This window comes from Bombina bombina, chromosome 4 (assembly GCF_027579735.1).
Source record: "Bombina bombina isolate aBomBom1 chromosome 4, aBomBom1.pri, whole genome shotgun sequence".
In the NCBI taxonomy this organism is placed as follows: domain Eukaryota; kingdom Metazoa; phylum Chordata; class Amphibia; order Anura; family Bombinatoridae; genus Bombina; species Bombina bombina.
This window is the reverse complement of record NC_069502.1, coordinates 1,120,397,357-1,120,417,620: the sequence shown is the minus strand read 5'-3', so window position 1 is coordinate 1,120,417,620 and position 20,264 is coordinate 1,120,397,357. Positions and strand designations below refer to the sequence as shown.

General features: G+C 37.4%; 1 protein-coding gene and 1 pseudogene across 4 annotated transcripts in view; both read right to left on the bottom strand.

Moving 5' to 3' along the window:
• RPS6KC1 (ribosomal protein S6 kinase C1) overlaps nucleotides 1-20,264 on the bottom strand; it is a 687,051-nt gene that overhangs the window by 29,234 nt on the left and 637,553 nt on the right. The gene's annotated exons all lie outside the window — the stretch shown is intronic.
• LOC128658425 (uncharacterized) lies at nucleotides 15,967-16,083 on the bottom strand (annotated as a pseudogene).

The following is a 20,264-nucleotide window of genomic DNA, read 5'->3' as shown; positions in this document are numbered from 1 at the left end:
CTAAACTTTACACAGATCTGTAATCTGCAAATATAAATGCGTGAATAGCAATGTATGTAATGAGTACATTGATTACTACAGTATATCACAATAGAATAAAATTTCCTGCCGTAAGCATCATAAATCTGATAACCTTAACTTTCATGTTCCGGCCCTATATATGTAGAGGTAACCCAGAAATAGAATGCAACTTGCTGGTACAGCTGAAATATGAAAAGTGTAACAGAAGATGCTGCAATAACAACTTCCTAGGCACAATAATAACTGCTTTCAAAGCACTATTATTTAACTAATGTGACACTTACATTATTGTCTGAATATCACAGCATTACATGTCTATTAAATCAAGGATACAAATGTTGGTTTTTATAATGTGTGGGTTAAAGATTCATGGAATTGTTGAGAGTTATTCATAGCTTTAGTATATTAGCTTAAAGGGACATGAAACCCAACATTTTTCTTTCATGATATAGGTAGAACATACAATTTTAAACAGTGTTCCAGTTTTATTCTATTATCAAATTTGCTTCATTCTTTTGGTATTATTTATTGAAGGAGCAGCAATACACCAGTGGTTTCTAACTGAGCACATGGGTGAGCCAATGACAATCAGTGTATATATGCAGCCACCAATCAGCAGCTAGAACCTAGGTTCTTTGCTGCTCCTGAGCTTTCATAGATAAACCTTTCAGCAAAGGATAACAAGAAAAGGAAGCAAATTAAATAATAGAAGTAAATTGAAAGTTGTTTAAAACTGTATGCTCGGTCTAAATGTCTAATTATGCCTTTACTGTTCCTTTAACAGGCCACTAAACACAGTAGAATATCAATCAATCAATGCACAATAAATAGACAATGCAAAAGCACTTTTTGACGTTCACATGAGTAGATTTTTTTTTCTGAAAAATTTCAGTTAGTTTTATTTTCCATCCCATTGCATCATCTGACAGCCAAATAACAAAATGCATATACGTATATCCTGCGAATCTTGCACATGCTCAGTAGGCGCTGGTGCCTCCGAAAGTGTGCTTATAAAAAGATTGTGCATATTTAGATAATAGATGCAAATTAGAAAGTTGCTTCAAATTGTGTGTTCTATCTGAACCATGAAACTTTAATTTTGAGTTTAGTGTTCCTTTAATGAAATAACTAGACCAAGAATATTATATGTAGCTAACTGCATTGTATTGTTACAGTCTACAATGAGCCACACGCAACATGTAGGTTTTGAATATTATATTATGTAGGAGGAGAAATTGATCAAGAAAGATTTTAAATACATTTTGTAAGATTTGTAAATAAGAAAACAACAACTTTGAGTTCAGATGAATGCAAAACAAGCAGTTGTAACAAATAAATGAACAAATGTATGAGTGTGATGTAAAATGTTGTTGATTAATTTATTCATAGATACAATTAAAAGCATTATTCTGAAGGCCGACGGGAACAGCTTCAATTTTAGAGTTTAACACTATTCAATACGATATAGCAATGGCCTTGTCAGATAATTGATTCCTGTGTCAGTCAATAATTATGTAAGCTTCACTTTAGTTCTTAACAAACTGTTAAAAAACAAACTCTTTATGTTGCTGCTGGCTTGTAGTGGTAGCACTAGCTAATACTTTAGCCCCTTAAGGACTGGGCATTTCACACAAAAACTTGCCCAAAAGACCAGAGAATGTTTAGCAGTTTTGCCATCACTCTATTTAAACAGACATAGAGCCTTTTATTTACCTATCAAAACTATATATATATATATATATATATATATATATATATATATATATATATATATATATATTTAGTAGACAACTCAAGGTATTGATATAGGTCCATTATGGTATATTTCATGCCACTGTTTCGCTGCCACATGCGATCATATTAAAAAAATTGTTAATGTTTTCACAAACTTTGGGGGTCTCACCAAAATTATTTATATACCGTGTATGCAGTCATAACACAAATGCTTGTTAAAACTTCTCTAGGATCACCTTTGTTCAGAAATAGCAGACAATGGCTATGCCATTGCTTTTTGGTAATTAGAAGGCTGCCAATTGCAGCTGCGCACCACACTTTTGAAATTCCTGGCAGTGAAGGGGTTAATCAGGTAGCTTGTAAGCTTACGTCTATATGTAGTATAGGGATTACCACCTGATTCCTCCCACTCCCTGATCCCTACCTGATCTCTCCTTAACATCTCTTTTTGTCATGCTGAATTACTCTTCTGAAACAATTTTTTGTATATGCACGAGTTTACAACTTTGTGCATTAGTCATGTTACATAAGTTTAGCTAATCTATGTGATTATATATGGTTTACTTCCAGAGAGGAATTTACCAAAGCATTATAAGCGCTATTTTGCACTCGCGTGCAATCCCACCCCCTGCCGGCACACAGCCAAACACGTGCGGGCAGGAGCTGTCAATCTCCACGGTCGGACTAGACCGCGGAGATTGGATTTCGCCTCCTAAGAGGTGGCTGCTTGTTAAATACGGCAAGCAGATTATGAGAACCTGCAGCCGTAAGGGCTCAAAGGCTGGCGAAAGCCTTTGATATATCGACCCTCTAATCCCTTACACCTCTTTGGTATTATATTAAATACAAACAGATCCCTAGACCAGGGTGAGATAGAAGGAAATGCCTCTGAGCACACTGTGCTATAGATAGCAGAATTATGGAGAATGTTATTAAAAAACAAAAAAGAGAACAGATACACTGTTTGCTGCCCAATAAAAACTCTGCACTACTGATACTAATAATAGGATTAATGTTGCTAAAGTGTTAGAGTGGGGATGTGTATAGGATAATAGCGTTATACTGTATACCAAAAAGTTGTAATCTTGCTGGGGTGTTAGCCCCAATGGCAACCTTTCTTATGGTGGTATTGCTTTGTATGCTTAGGAGAAGCAAAGAGCAGCTTTATAAAGTAAAACACAAAACAACTGCGTTCAGTATTAATATAAAGTGGCTATAAAAATAACTAGACCAAAAATATTATATGTAGCTAACTGAATTATATTGTTACAGTCTACAATGAACCACACGCAACATGTAGGTTTTGAATATTATATTATGTAGGAGGAGAAATTGATCAAGAAAGAAGATTTTAAATACATTTTGTAAGATTTGTAAATAAGAAAACAATAACTTTGAGTTCAGATGAATGCAAAACAGGCAGTTGTAACAAATAAATGAACAAATGTATGAGTGTGATGTAAAAATGTTGTTGATTAATTTATTCATAGATACAATTAAATAAATAAAATAAAAATGTAAGGTGATCTTAAGTGGGCTGTGCACAGGAGATGCCCTCGCATTCAGACAGATTTAGAGTGTTTTCGCAAAGAAGAGTGGGCAAATCTTGCCAAGTCAAGATGTGCCATGCCGATAGACTCATACCCAAAAAGACTGAGTGCTGTAATAAAATCGAAAGGTGCTTCAATAAAGTATTAGTTTAAGGGTGTTCACACTTATGCAACCATATTATTTTAGTTTTTTATTTTTATTTCCCTTTACCTAAAATATTTCAGTTTGTTTTTCATTTGAGTTGTACAGTTTATAGGTCACATTAAAGGTCGAAAAAGTTCTGAAATGATTTATCTTTGTCTCATTTTTTTACATCACAGAAACCTGACATTTTAACAGGGGTGTGTAGACTTTTTATATCCACTGTATGTCCATAGTCTTAGATAGGTAGCAATAGTATGAACCTGCTTGCAGAGCACTGCCTGTGAATAAATACTTAATAGTATGGCAGAATTAAGAAATAACAATTTATGCTTACCTGATAAATTTATTTCTCTTGTAGTGTATCCAGTCCACGGATCATCCATTACTTATGGGAAATTCTCCTTCCCAACAGGAAGTTGCAAGAGGATCACCCACAGCAGAGCTGCTATATAGCTCCTCCCCTAACTGCCATATCCAGTCATTCGACCGAAACAAACAGAGAAAGGAGAAACCATAGGGTGCAGTGGTGACTGTAGTTTAATTAAATTTTAGACCTGCCTTAAAATGACAGGGCGGGCCGTGGACTGGATACACTACAAGAGAAATAAATTTATCAGGTAAGCATAAATTATGTTTTCTCTTAAGTGTATCCAGTCCACGGATCATCCATTACTTATGGGATACCAATACCAAAACTAAAGTACACGGATGATGGGAGGGACAAGGCAGGGATTAAGCGGAAGGAACCACTGCCTGAAGAACCTTTCTCCCAAAAACAGCCTCCGAAGAAGCAAAAGTATCAAATTTGTAAAATTTTTACAGTGTATGTAACAAGTTAGCAGAGCATTGCACCCACTTGCAAATGGATGATTAACCCCTTAATAACAAAAACAGAATAATAAATGACAAAAACGTATATTAAACACAGTCACAACAACTGCCACAGTCTACTGTGATTGTTACCCTCCTCAAACACGACTTTGAAGCCTTTTGAGCCCTTCAGAGATGTCCTGTATCATGCAGAGGGAAGCTGAATGTCTCTGTCAGTATTTTTATCTGCACAGAAAAGCACTAAAATAGGCCCTTCGCACTCATATTGCAACAGTGGAAAGATTCAGGAAACTGTCTCTAGGCAGAAATCAAACCAGCCATGTGGAAAAAACTAGGCCCCAATAAGTTTTGTCACCAAACATATATAAAAACGATTAAACATGCCAGCAAACGTTTTATATTACATTTTTATAAGAGTATGCATCTCTATTAATAAGCCTGATACCAGTAGCTATCACTGCATTTAAGGCTTTACTTACATTAATCCGGTATAAGCAGCATTTTCTAGCAAATTCCATCCCTAGAAAAATATTAACTGCACATACCTTATTGCAGGAAAACCTGCACGCCATTCCCTCTCTGAAGTTACCTCACTCCTCAGAATATGTGAGAACAGCCATGGATCTTAGTTACTTCTGCTAAGATCATAGAAAATGCAGGCAGATTCTTCTTCTAAATACTGCCTGAGATAAACAGCACACTCCGGTACCATTTAAAAATAACAAACTTTTGATTGAAGAAATAAACTAAGTATAAAACACCACTCTCCTCTTACGACCTCCATCTTTGTTGAGGGTTGCAAGAGAATGACTGGATATGGCAATTAGGGGAGGAGCTATATAGCAGCTCTGCTGTGGGTGATCCTCTTGCAACTTCCTGTTGGGAAGGAGAATATCCCATAAGTAATGGATGATCCGTGGACTGGATACACTTAACAAGAGAAATGGATATATTGAACCAAATTGAAGATTAAAGCGGTATAATATGAGTCTTATAAATATTTGTACCGCCCATAAGAGTGTATTTTTAAGATACGGTTATACCACTGTATAGAATGCCCCAATTAAGGGCTAGTTTCCATTGAGGTGGTAAAGTTTGGAAACTGGTGGTAATATAAAAATTCTACATAGACTTTAATGGCGATAGATGTTTTTACCAACAGTTTCCAAACTATACCACCTCAATGGAAACTAGGCCTTAGTTTGTTTGGACATAAATAGTAAGGTACTACACTACAAAATTATACTAATAGTGGAAAACGCTACTCACTACCCTGGCTAAATGCCAGGAATGTAGTGATTTAAACTAGAGTCACTGAGTTTTGTCAAAAGTAATTATCAGTAGAGAGCAAGTTAAAAAACAAACCAAGTCCCCTTTTTAGTAGCATCTCTGGTATTCTAGTCTGACATATAGACAAGAAAGTAGAAGTAGAAAGGTAGGAAAGGACAAAGTGTAGGAATATCTCCGCTTGACCACTAGGAGGAGGCAAAAGAAACCCCAACACATTAGTGCTTTAAATCCCTCCCACTTTCCATGATCCTCAGTCATACATAAAGTCAAGTAGATGAGTAAAAAATGAAAAGCAGGAATGATAAAGTGGGGCAAAGTTCAAAACAAGCACTGCCACCACATGAACAAAAATAAATGGTGGGATTGCGGACTCTCACCATCATGAAAGAAATTAATTTATCCAGTAAGCATACATTTTTACTTCTTTAATCATATTGTGAGAGTCCACAAGACCATCATGAATAAGGGGTACAAACAGTGAAGGCAGGACATTACTATTCAAGCACTACAGCCTGCAGAACTTCCTGCCAAAGGCAGCCACAGAAGAAGCCTACACTTCAATGTGATAAAACTTAGAAAAAGTGTGTAAAGAAGAGCAAGTAGCTGCCTCATTACGAAAGTACTAAGAAAGTACTAAGAAGAAGAAAAGAATTAGAAGCTTTAGATTTCCCTCTAGACTTTTTGTCTTGAGGAAGAAAAGCCCCTTTACCTCCAGTAACAGTAGATTTTCTAGAATCTAAACCAGAAACAACTTCTTTCTCTGAAGGGACAGAGATAATAATCAGGATTTTAACACTATGAAGGCGATTTATCAAGCTGAGGCGGAGAGGGGCTATCCAGCCAATCATGCGCGGGCAGGAGCTGTCAATCTCCCCGGTCGGACTATAACTCAGAGATTGAATTTCGCCAATTAAGAGGTGGCGAAAGATTAGGGAAGCAGCGGTCTGATGACCTCTGCTTGTTAAATACGGCGTGCAGGTTTTACTTGTGAGAACCTGCAGCCATAGCCTTTAATAAATCGACCCCTATATCAACATACCAGGATTTAAGCCACAAGGCTCTCCTAGGAAGAACTGCCAAGTAAATGATTTTGACATTAATCTTCATAATGAAAACAGACAATAAGGTGAGCGCTAAATTAATTAATCTTCATAATAACAAATAAAGCATCACAAATTAAAGAATTGGCACTCTTGAGTAAACCCAAAAGATTTGCACTAGCAGAGCCGTCAGAATACTGTTCTGAAAGGCTAGCTAGAAATAGCTGGCCTGAGCAAATGCCATGCTTGTAAAAAGGCCCTTCTATGGAAAGACTCTCATTTTAAGTACGGTCTTCCAAAGGAATAGTAGTACGTTTAGCCAGAGAGTGGAAATGGTCTCATCAACCTTGGGAACTGTTTCCCATAAATCAATATTAGCAGCAGGTAAAGGATAAAACTTATTAAACCTTGCAGAATGAGTAAATGTATTACTTTGCTTAGACCATTCCCTGGAAATCACAAGAAAGCATCAGGAATTGGAAAAGCCTCAGGGAGATTAACAACAGTATTAAACACTAAATGTAAATACTTACAAGGCTTATCATCATAAACATTAGGATCTTTAACCCCTAAAGTAATTAAGACTTCTTTTAAAAAGAGAACAACTATGTTCAACTTTAAACAAAAAAGAGGAAATATCAGGTTCAACATCAGTTGAAGATTCCTCATCACAAGAGGAAACTTCACCATCTAAAGACATAACAGTATCCCGAGTTCCAGGGCACATAGAACTTGTAAAAGGTAAAATCTGAACTGACTTTTTATGCTTGTTTGAAGGCAGGAGAGCAGCCATTGCCTCAGAACTTGCAGCCTTTATAAAAATGTTCACAGTAAAAGAAACCATATCAGTTTTCTCCTGTTATGAACAAACAGAAGGTGCATTAATATCCAAAGAAACAGCATTATGTTGGTCTGATTGCATTAATAATTTTAAACATGAGTCACATAAATGAGCTGGAGAAGGCACCTCAGCTTTTTTACAATAAGCACACCTAATAATGGTAGAAAGGTGTTCAGGGGTCTCAGTGTCTCGGGTAGATTTAGGAACAAAACCAGACTGCACCATATGGCAAAGCACTGTAATAAACACTATAACCCTTTAAAACGCTCTTGAGGAATGGAAATAACTTACCCCCACCTAAGTAGCTTTTTAAATGAACTCACAGGTATAATGCGTGCTAAGCCAACTGCAAAACAAAGCAGGAGACATTAACATAACATCCAAAGGGCAGACAACGCTCATCAGAGTGAATTAACTAGCGCTTCAAAAACACGACATGCGCATAGCTGAGGACGAGCATGTGCTAACCCGAAGGGCGTAAACCAGCCTCGTCCAAAAGAATTATAGAAAGACTAGGGACGTGTGCTAACGCGACAATCGTTAACCCGATGTGCGCAAACCACAATGCCTGTAAACCAACAAGCCGAGACATGAAATACAAACTAAGAGTGCCAAAAAAGCCAGGGGATAATGAAAAGGATTCTGTCCCAGGGCCATCTAGATTTGCAAATAAATATATATATATATATATACATATACACATACATACATACATATACACATACATACATACATATACACAGATACATACACACACATATATATACACACACATACATACATATACACATGCATACACACAAACTAAAAAAGTGCCCATAACATTGCTATAGAGTGTCTAAAATGTTTGGTAAATGATAATTACACATGATGTGGATAGTCTGACCCAAATATAATTACATTTTGAAAAAGAGTGCGGTAGTCCCTGTCTTGTTGTGATATGCAGACTAGTGTATCTTTTTTCTTTCTTCAGATGTTGTAATACTATCTAATAAATGTGTGCACCCCATATCTCACATTGATTCCCCTTTGCAAATGTTGTGCTTGGGAGATGTTTAATTGGGCATGATAGCTATATTAGTTACTAGTATAAGTGGCCTGCCTATAAACCTTCTCCACCCTGCATTTTTTGTTTGGTAAATGACACTTACCAATAGACACTCTTCCACCATAAAATAAGCAGCAGACAGCAAAAAAGTACTGAAACATATTAGCAGTGGTTATGGAATAAGGGTATATTGTAGATTCATAAAGGGGGGCAAATGACAAGTCCCTGCAATTAATTATAGAAGGTTTATGAAAAATGTTCCATGAGGTAAAAAAAACATAATTTATGTAAGAACTTACCTGATAAATTCATTTCTTTCATATTGGCAAGAGTCCATGAGCTAGTGAAATATGGGATATACAATCCTACCAGGAGGGGCAAAGTTTCCCAAACCGCAAAATGCCTATAAATACACCCCTCACCACACCCACAATTCAGTTTAACGAATAGCCAAGCAGTGGGGTGGTAAAGAAAGGAGTAGAATGCATCAACAAAGGAAATTTGGAAATAATTGTGCTTTATACAAAAAATCATAACCACCATAAAAAGGGTGGGCCTCATGGACTCTTGCCAATATGAAAGAAATGAATTTATCAGGTAAGTTCTCACATAAATTATGTTTTCTTTCATGTAATTGGCAAGAGTCCATGAGCTAGTGACATATGGGATAGCAATACCCAAGATGTGGATCTCCACTCAAGAGTCACTAGAGGGAGGGAATAAAATAAAAACAGCCATATTCCACTGAAAAAATTAGTCCACAACCCAAAAAAATAAGTTTATTTTCATTTTTGAAAGAAAAAAACTTAAATCAAAAGCAGAAGAATCAAACTGAAACAGCTGCCTGAAGAACTTTTCTACCAAAAACTGCTTCCGAGGAAGCAAATACATCAAAACGGTAGAATTTAGTAAATGTATGCAAAGAGGACCAAGTTGCTGCTTTGCAAATCTGATCAACTGAAGCTTCATTCTTAAAAGCCCACAAAGTGGAGACTGATCTAGTAGAATGAGCTGTAATCCTCTGAGGCGGGGCCTGACCCGACTCCGAAAAGCTTGATGAATCAAAAGTTTCAACCAAGAAGCCAAGGAAATAGCAGAAGCCTTCAGACCTTTCCTAGGACCAGAAAATAAAACAAATAGACTGGAAGTCTTCCTGAAATCTTTAGTAGCTTCCACATAATATTTCAAAGCTCTTACCACATCCAAAGAATGTAAGGATCTTTCCAAAGAATTCTTAGGATTAGGACACAAGGAAGGGACAACAATTTATCTTCTAATGTTGTTAGAATTCACAACCTTAGGTACAAATTGAAAAGAAGTCCTCAAAACTGCCTTATCCTGATGAAAAATCCGAAAAGGAGACTCACAAGAAAGAGCAGATAACTCAGAAACTCTTCTAGCAGAAGAGATGGCCAAAAGGAACAACACTTTCCAAGAAAGTAGTTTAATGTCCAAAGAATGCAGAGGTTCAAATGGAGGAGCCTGTAAAGCCTTCAGAACCAAATTAAGATTCCAAGGAGGAGAAATTGATTTAATAACAGAATAACTAAAGCCTGTACAAACCAGTGTATATCATGAAGTATAGCAATCTTTCTGTGAAATAAAACAGAAAGAGCAGAGATTTGTCCTTTGAAGGAACTTGCAGACAAACCCTTATCCAAACCATCCTGAAGAAACTGTAAAATTCTAGGAATTCTAAAAGAATGCCAGGAGAATTTATGAGAAGAACACCATGAAATGTAAGTCTTCCAAACTCTATAATAAATCTTTCTAGAGACAGATTTACGAGCTTGTAACATAGTATTAATCACTGAGTCAGAGAAACCTCTATGACTTAGTACTAAGCGTTCAATTTCCATACCTTCAAATTTAATGATTTGACATCCTGATGGAAAAACATATCTTGAGATAGTAGGTCTGGCCGTAACGGAAGTGGCCAAGGCAGGCAACTGGACATCCGAACCAGATCCGCATACCAAAACCTGTGTGGCCATGCTGGAGCCACCAGCAACACAAATTATTGTTCCATGATGATTTTGGAAATCACTCTTGGAAGGAGAACTAGAGGCGGGAAAATGTAAGCAGGATGATAACACCAAGGAAGTGTCAGTGCATCCACTGCTTCCGCCTGAACATCCCTGGTACTGGACAGGTATCTGGGAAGTTTCTTGTTTAGATGAGAGGCTGGGAGATCTATCTCTGGAAGACCCCACATCTGAACAATCTGAGAAAACACATCTGGATGGAGAGACCACTCCCCTGGATGTAAAGTCTGGCGGCTGAGATAATCCGCCTCCCAATTGTCTACACCTGGGATTTGCACCGTAGAGATTAGACAGGCGCTGGATTCCGCCCAAACAAGTATCCAAGATACTTCTTTCATAGCTTGGGGACTGTGAGTCCCACCCTGATGATTGACATATGCCACTGTTGTGATAATGTCTGTCTGAAAACAAATGAACAGTTCTCTCTTTAACAGGAGGCCAAAACTGAAGAGCTCTGAGAATTGCACGGAGTTCTAAAATATTTATTGGTAATCTCGCCTCTTGAGATTTCCAAACCCCTTGTGCTGTCAGAGATCCCCAAACAGCTCCCCAACCTGAAGACTCGCATCTGTTGTGATCACAGTCCAAGTTGGCCAAACAAAAGAAGCCCCTTGAACTAAACGATGGTGATCTATCCACCATGTCAGAGAGTGTCGTACATTGGGATTTAAGGATATTAATTGTGATATCTTTGTGTAATCCCTGCACAATTGATTCAGCATACAAAGCTGAAGAGGTCTCATGTGAAAACGAGCAAAGGGGATCGCGTCCAATGCTGCAGTCATGAGACCTAAAACTTCCATGCACATAGCCACTGAAGGGAATGACTGAGACTGAAGGTGCCGGCAGGCTGCAACCAATTTTAAATGTCTCTTGTCTGTTAGAGACAGAGTCATGGACACTGAATCTATCTGGAAGCCTAAAAAGGTGACCCTTGTCTGAGGAATCAAGAAACTTTTTGGTAAATTGATCCTCCAACCATGTTTCCGAAGAAACAACATTAGTTGATTTGTGTGAGATTCTGCAGTACGTAAAGACTGAGCTAGTACCAAGATATCGTCTGAATAAGGAAACGCCGCAATACCCTGTTCTCTGATTACAGAGAGTAGGGCACCCAGAACTTTTGAAAAGATTCTTGGAGCTGTTGCTAGGCCAAATGGAAGAGCAACAAATTTTTAATGCTTGTTTAGAAAAGAGAATTTCAGAAACTGATAATGTTCTGTATGAATCGGAATATGAAGGTATGCATCCTGCAAGTCTATTGTGGACATATAATGTCCTTGCTGAACAAAAGGCAGAATAGTCCTTATAGTCACCATCTTGAAAGTTGGTACTCTTACATAACGATTCAAAATTTTTTTTTTTTTTTTTTTACAAGAAGACACCGAAATGAGCCCGCTCAGAGTTTTAGCTTTTTACAGCCAGAGTGCAGGGAGAGCCTCATTAGCCACCATCATCATAAAGTGATCATTATTCTTTAAGGGTGAGACAAATTGAATCTGGGCCTGTTGGGGCCAAGAGATAATTACCCTCTTCCACTTATCAAAGAAGAGCCTGAAAGCCTTTTCCGATCCCCCAACTAGAAATTGTCGTTCGATAATCATTTGTAGCTTAATAGTGTTGACAAGTTCGTTTACCGTGGGGGCTTCACGAGCTCCCCATTTGCAAAATATCAGATGACGAGGTGCCAGAATAACCATGTTGATTAATTGTCCCTCCCCCTTATATCGCCCATATTCCTTTAGAAGAAAGATATAACTTAATTGGAGGGCACATTCCTCTTGTACAAACTTGTTCACCCAGAATTGTATTCTATTCCAAAATTGTCGGATTTTAGGGCAGTCCCAAATACAGTGTTGCAAATCCACTCCTTCTTTCTGGCATTTAAAACAATTCCTCTTATCCCCATTTTGGTCCCATTTACTCATAATCCTTGGGGTTAGATAGAAATTATTTAAAAGCTTAAACTGCGATTCTTTCCAGCTTACTACTCTCGTTGCAGCGTCTGCTAGTTTAATGCTTCTTTCAATATTTTCACCTTGCACTGAAGTGATATATTTAGTAAGAAACACTTTCCTTTTCTTAATTTGTTCTTTCCCTGATATATTTAATAATAATTTATACCAATATGATATGGATCTTTTCCCCGCCGCGTACAACTTCACACATGAATCAATTCCTGGATCCCAGACCATTCTACATGTTTGCAAGATTTTTAGGAGATAGCTTCGGGCTTGTAGATAAGCAAAGAATGTATGTTTGCGTAACTGATACTGTTCGGATAATGTTTCAAATGTTTGTAACACTTGTCCTTCACCCTGAACTAACTGGAAAAAATAACATAACCCTTTCTGTGACCAAATTTTAAAGGCCGCATTATTGTTTATCCCAGATATAAAATCGGGAGTACCGATAAATGGCAGATATTTAGAAATGTAAAACTCTTGACCAACTGAACCACAGAATTTCTGCCATGCACGAACTACATTAGCAAAAGTTAAAAGCGTGCTGACATTGCTGGGCAACCTCCTGAAAGGATGGTGTAAAATTGCCTTAAGATCAAAGGGTTTTAGCAGTGTAGCTTCCATGTCATAGTAGGTCACACTATTGGCTTCCGTTAACCAATCTACTCCAAATTTCGTTAAAGCCACTAAGTTATATTTTGCAATGTCCGGCAGGGCGAGCCCTACATATCTTTTGTTTTGAACAAGTTTCTCGATAGCTATACGGCTTTTTTTCTTTCCCCATATAAATTGTGTGCATGTTTTGTTATATCTTGCTATGTCTCGTTTGTTGATCAATAGAGGCAAGTTTTGCATTAGGAACAATATGCGTGGAAAAACAATTGTTTTTATCACAGCTATTTTTGCAGAAAGTGATAGAAATTGTATGTTCCACTTTCTTAGGCTTCCTTCTAGACTCTCAAAAAACTCAGAAAAATTCATATTATACCATTCTTTGGGGTTTTTACTTATTTTAATACCTAAATAATTTAACGATTTTACTTCTTTAAACCCATGTTGTAACAAGCTCTCTCTGGTTTGATTAATCCAGAGCAACTCTGACTTTTCCTTGTTAATTTTATATCCAGAGAATGAGGTAAAATTGTTGATAATTGACAGACATTTAGGAATGTTTTTTTTTTTCTGTTGTAAGAACAGCATCATGTCGTCTGCGTATAATGAGATTACAACATTATGTTCCCCAACTTCTATTCCCTTTAGTTCTTTCCTGAGTTGAACTGCCAATGGTTCTAGTGCTAAATCAAATAGCAGGGGTGACAGTGGACACCCCTGTCTGGTACCTCTTTGCAGTGTTATAAATTGCGAAAGTTCACCATTAACCAACAATTGGGACCTAGGATTGGTATAAATCTTTTTAATTAACTGAATCAGATTTCCTTCAAAACCAAATTTCTTAAGTGACATAAATAAATGATCCCAGATTATAGCGTCAAACGCTTTTTCTGCGTCGATCGTAAGCATTGCCATATCCATTTGTGATTTTTTGTTTGACAACTGTGTGATGTTATAATAATAATCTAGATTAACCAGCACCCTACGCATATTCCGGACCGGGTTTCTCCCTGGAATAAATCCAGATTGGTCATTGTGTATCAGTTTTTCCATCCCTTTTTTTAATCTGTCTGAAATAATAGCTGTTAAGATTTTATAGTCTTGGTTCAGGAGCGAAATTGGACGGTATGACCCCAGTTCCTCTGTAGCTTTCCCTTTCTTATGAATTAAGGTCACTGTAGAGTCAGTGAAATAGAGTGATTTCAGATTCCCATGTATAAAATAGCTGTTATATAGTTCTACTAATATTCCCGAGATTTCATTTTTGATAATTTTATAGAATTCTGCCGGGAGTCCGTCAGGCCCCGCAGCTTTGTTTGTTTTAATTCTGTCTATCATATTTAAGACTTCCTCCTCTGTTATCGGGGAATTCATCTGTTCTAATTCTTTTTTGTCTATTGTTGGGAGACTGATCTGTTGCCAAAATTTGGACATTTTTGTCTTATCTATATCCTTACACGCATACAATCCCTGATAATATCTATGGAAGGCCTCTCTAATCTCTGTCGGTTGAGTAAGCATTTTCTGTCCCTCTTTGATAAGTGGAATTAGGTTCTTTTTTTTTCTGTGATTTATTAATTTTGCTAGATACTTGGAGGCAATCCCCTGATATCCTTGGCAAAATGCCCTGATTCGGATATCCTCCTTTGCCCATTTTTCTCTGAAAAAAGTCTCACGCTCTGATTTCGCTACTTTGTACCGGTTCCAGGTAGATCTATTTGGGTTAGCTACATATCTCCTATATGAGTTTTTCAGTTGGTTTGCTAGTTGAGTCTCCCTCTCTGTTACCTTCCGCTTTCTTATGATCATATAGTTCTTGATCTCCCCTCGCATTACTGCTTTCCCTGCTTCCCAGAGTACTTCTGGGCTACTCACATCCTGTCTGTTCTGTCTGAAATAAACCTTCCATCTATCAGATAAAAATTTTCGAAACTTTTCATCTAAAAACATATATTTCGGGAAGCTAAACGTATTGCTACTTCTATTTTTGATCTCCTTATCTTCGAATTTCAGGCTGATTATTGCATGATCTGAGATAACTATCTCATCGATATGTGTTTCTATTCCCATTGTCAATAGCCTCTCTTCTATCAAAAACATGTCTATTCGTGAGAAATTTTTAAATGTTTTAGATTCGCACGAAAAGGCCCGCTCGTCTGGATGCTGCAGACGCCAAATATCTTTTAGCTTTAATATCTTTGCTAAACCTCGCAAAATCTTGGCCTCTCTATTATGTTTCCTGGAGGCCCCTGATTTTAGCCTATCAATCTCTGGATTCATTGTCGCATTAAAGTCTCCCGCTACCACTATGTTTTGGCCTAAGTATTTTACCAATTTATTTTTTATCATTTCCCAGAATTCTACCTCAATTTCATTGGGACCATAAATGTTACAAAACGTCCACAGTCTATTATTGATTTCAGCTTGAACAAGCATAAACCTCCCACTCGAATCTAATATTTGATTTTTTATCGTATATGTCAAATTCCTATTAAACATTAAAGCTACTCCGCGTTTCCTACAATTACATGGCGTTGCTATGATTTCCGCTATCCAGTTAGTTTGTAATTTTTGTAGTTCTGCTGCCTTCAAATGCAACTCTTGCAAAAAAATGACGTCAGGCTTTTGGCGTTTTAACATTTTAAGCACATTTTTCCTTTTAATAGGGGATGTGACACCTCCCACATTCCATGATACACACTTCAGCATTTAATATCTATAGTCATAATAGAACAACAAAAATAAAAACCTACGATTTTATAATAAAAACCTTTATCTAATATAGTTACCTTCCTTCCTCTCAATCCAGAGAAGGGATCTAATCTGATTATCATTACTACATATATGCCTACCGCACCTGGGGTTCCCCGGCGGTCGCCCATCCCGGTACTGACCAGGTCCAGCCCTGTTCCACTTCCGAGATCATACGGGATCGGGTGTTCAAGGCCGAATGGCGGTAGACCTGCCATTCAAAACATAACTTTCTCAAGATTCTGAGCTCACTCAATAGAAAAGTGGACAGAAAGATATAAAAAGGAGGGGAAAAGGACGAAAGAGGAAAAAAAAACAAAAAAACAAAAAAAAACAAAAAAAACAAAAAAAAAACAAGAAAGTCTCCACCCCAGCCAAGCCTCCCCCTTTCTGCAACTAAAATAAGTAATCAACAAATTATACATCTTCATTATTTCAGGTTAATGATTGAATATGGACTTCCTATCGAATCTCTATGCCTTTTTCAGAGCAATATTTTTTAGCATCTATTGCTGTATTTAAAACAGTCACATTCCCTTCTGAAAAAATTAATATTTTGGCTGGGTACCTCATATTAGCCTGGATCCCTGCCTTGATTAAGCTAGAACAGTAAGGTGCCATTATCTTCCTCTTTGAGGAGGTCTCTGCTGAGAAATCTTGGAACAGGAAGACAGGTCGCGTACCTATCTTGAACCCCTGAGTTTTCCTATAATGTTGCATAATCTGTACCTTATGTTGGAAATTTAAGTATTTAATTATCACCATTCTGGGGCGCAAGTTACCTTCCTGTGACTCCCTAGCTGGTCCTGTTCTATGTGCTCTTTCTACATGTATTTTTTCTGTCAGCTGCATTCCTAACAATTGTGGTAAGGTAACAGAAGCAAATAAAGTTAGATCTTGAAATTCGATTGACTCTGGTAGTCCAATTATACGGATGTTATTCCTACGCGACCTGTCTTCCAGGTCCTCTATTTTAGATTGCATCGCTTTTATTTTGCTCTCATAATTGACCCAATTAGTGTCATGTGCAATTTGTCTATCCTCAACCGCTGAGATTCTTTGCTCTACTTCTAATATTCTATTAGAAAAAGACCTAATCTCAGTAGAGAGAGTAGCTATCTCCTTTTTAACTGAATCGAATTGGGGTAACAGCATTTCTGCCAGTTGATTAAGTGTCAGCTGTTTTTCAGTGCCTGCTAGCTGGGGGTCCATGTTATCCTCCAAGCCTATCTCCTGTGCTGACTTGGACTTTTTGTCTCTCTTGGGGGGCATCGCAGGGGACCTGACTTTTAAGTTAGGAATATACCTTTCCATGAGGTGTGTAGTGATGTGTAGTGGTGTATTAGTGTGAAAACTTTAATTTGTGTTTTAAGGAGAAAAAAAATAAGTAAATGAATAATAAAAAAATAAAAAAAAACCGGAAGAGAAATACACCACTCTTCCGCTAATCCGGCGTGGATCGGGTGCACCTTTTAACTAATGGTGCTACATGTGAAACTATAATTACACTAATACCTAGAACAAACAAAAAATATATGGTGCTCCTCCTAAGGAGCCCAAGTGAGGCTATCTAGAGCCTGTGTAAGGAATAAGGAAACGCCGCAATACCCTGTTCTCTGATTACAGAGAGTAGGGCACCCAGAACCTTTGAAAAGATTCTTGGAGCTGTTGCTAGGCCAAATGGAAGAGCAACAAATTGGTAATGCTTGTTTAGAAAAGAGAATCTTAGAAACTGAAAACGTTCTGGATGAATCGAAATATGAAGGTATGCATCCTGCAAGTCTATTGTGGACATATAATGTCCTTGCTGAACAAAAGGCAGAATAGTTCTTATAGTCACCATCTTGAAAGTTGGTACTCTTACATAACGATTCAAAATTTTCAGATCCAGAACTGGTCTGAATAAATTTTCCTTCTTTGGAACAATGAATAGATTTGAATAAAACCCCAAACCTTTCTCCTGAAGAGGAACTGGCATGATTACCCCTGAAGACTCCAGGTCTGAAACACACTTCAGGAAAGCCTGAGCTTTTACTGGATTTGCTGGGATACGTGAGAGAAAAAAATATTCTCACAGGAGGTCTTACTCTGAATCCTATTCGATACTCTTGAGAGACAATGCTCTGAATCCATTGATTTTGGACAGATTTTATCCAAATATCCTTGAAAAACCTTAATCTGCCCCCTACCAGCTGAGCTGGAATGAGGGCCGCACCTTCATGCGGACTTAGGGGCTGACTTTGGTTTCCTAAATGGCTTGGATTTATTCCAATTTGAGGAAGGCTTCCAATTGGAAGCAGATTCCTTGGGGGGAGGATTGAGTTTTTGTTCCTTATTCTGACGAAAGGAACGAAAACGGTTAGAAGCTTTAGATTTTTATCCTGAGGCAGAAAAACTCCCTTTCCCCCAGTGACAGTTGAAATAATAGAATCCAACTGAGAACCAAATAAATTATTACCTTGGAAAGAAAGAGATAGTAATCTAGATTTAGACGTCATATCAGCATTCCAATATTTAAGCCACAAAGCTCTTCTAGCTAATATAGCTAAAGACATGGATCTAACATCAATTTTGATAATATCAAAAATGGCATCACAAATAAAATGGTTAGCATATTGCAGTAAGCGAATAATGCTAGATAAGTCAGAATCCAATTCCTGTTGCGCTAAATTCTCCAACCAGAAAGTTAATGCAGTTGCAACATCAGCCAAAGAAATTGCAGGTCTGAGAAGATGACCTGAATATAAAAAGGCCTTCCTTAGATAAGATTCAAGCTTCCTATCTAAAGGATCCTTAAAGGAAGTACTATCTTCCATATGAATAGTGGTACGTTTAGCAAGAGTAGAAATAGCCCCATCAATTTTGGGGATTTTTTCCCAAAACTCTATAGATTTTGCTGGTAAAGGATACCATTGTTTAAACCTTGAAGAAGGAATAAAAGAAGTACCTGGCTTATTCCATTCTTTAGAAATCATATCAGAAATAGCCTCAGGAATAGGAAAAACCCCTGGAGAAACCACAGGAGGTTTAAAAACAGCATTTAAACGTTTATTAGACTGAATGTCAATAGGACTGGTTACCTCAATATCCAAAGTAATTAACACTTCTTTTAATAAAGAACGCATATACTCTATTTTTAAATAAATAAGTAGATTTGTTAGTGTCAATGTCTGAGGAAGGATCTTCTGTATCAGATAGATCCTCATCAGAAGAGGATAAATTATTATATTGTTGGTCATTTGAAATTTCATCAACTAAATGAGAAGTTTTAAAAGACCTTTTACGTTTATTAGAAGGTGGAAATGCAGACAAAGCCTTCAGGATAGAATCAGAAACAAATTCTTTAAAATTTACAGGTATATCATGCACATTAGAAGTTGAAGGAACTGCAACTGGCAATGTACTATTACAGATGGATACACTATCTGCAAGTAAAAGTTTATCATGACAACTATTACAAATGACATTCGGCAAAATAATTTCTACAATTTTACAACAAATGCACTTAGCTTTGGTAGAACCGATGTCAGGCAGCAATGTTCCAGCAGAAACTTCTGAGGCAGGATCAGATTGAGACATCTTGCAAAATGTAAGAGAAAAAACAACATATAAAGCAAAATGATCTATTTCCTTATATGACAGTTTCAGGAACGGGAAAAATGCAAATAGCATAGCCCTCTGATAGAGAAAAAGGCAAGAGGCAAACATCAATGGGGTATTGAAATAATGAAAAAGTTTGGCACCAAGTATGACGCACAACATAACAAACTTTATGAAAGATCACAGCATCAAGTATGACGCCGGAAATGACGAAGTTGCGTCATAGACGTATTTTTTTGCGCCAAAAATATTTTCGCGCCAAGAATGACGCAATAAAGTTTAGCATTTGACGCACCCGCGGGCCTAATACAGCCCGCAATTTGCAAGAAGTAGTCAATTGAAAAAAAGACTAAACCCCAGGTAAGAAATAAATTTCTTTAAAAAAATGTTTATATTCCCCAATCCACATATAGCAGATAGCCAAACCAGTACTAAAACAGTTATCAGTAGAGGTAATGGTAAATTTGAGAGTATATCGTCGATCTGACCGATAACAGAGAACCTATGAAATAGACCTCCGTTAGGGAAATCATCGTATTCAATACGTGATACTCCCTTCACGTCCCTCTGACATTCGCTGACAATCGGGCTTCAACAATGCTGAGAAGCGCATATCAACGTAGAAATCTTAGCACAAACTTACTTTACCACCTCCATAGGAGGCAAAGTTTGTAAATCTGAATTGTGGGTGTGGTGAGGGGTGTATTTATAGGCATTTTGAGGTTTGGGAAACTTTCCCCCTCCTGGTAGGATTATATATCCCATATGTCACTAGCTCATGGACTCTTGCCA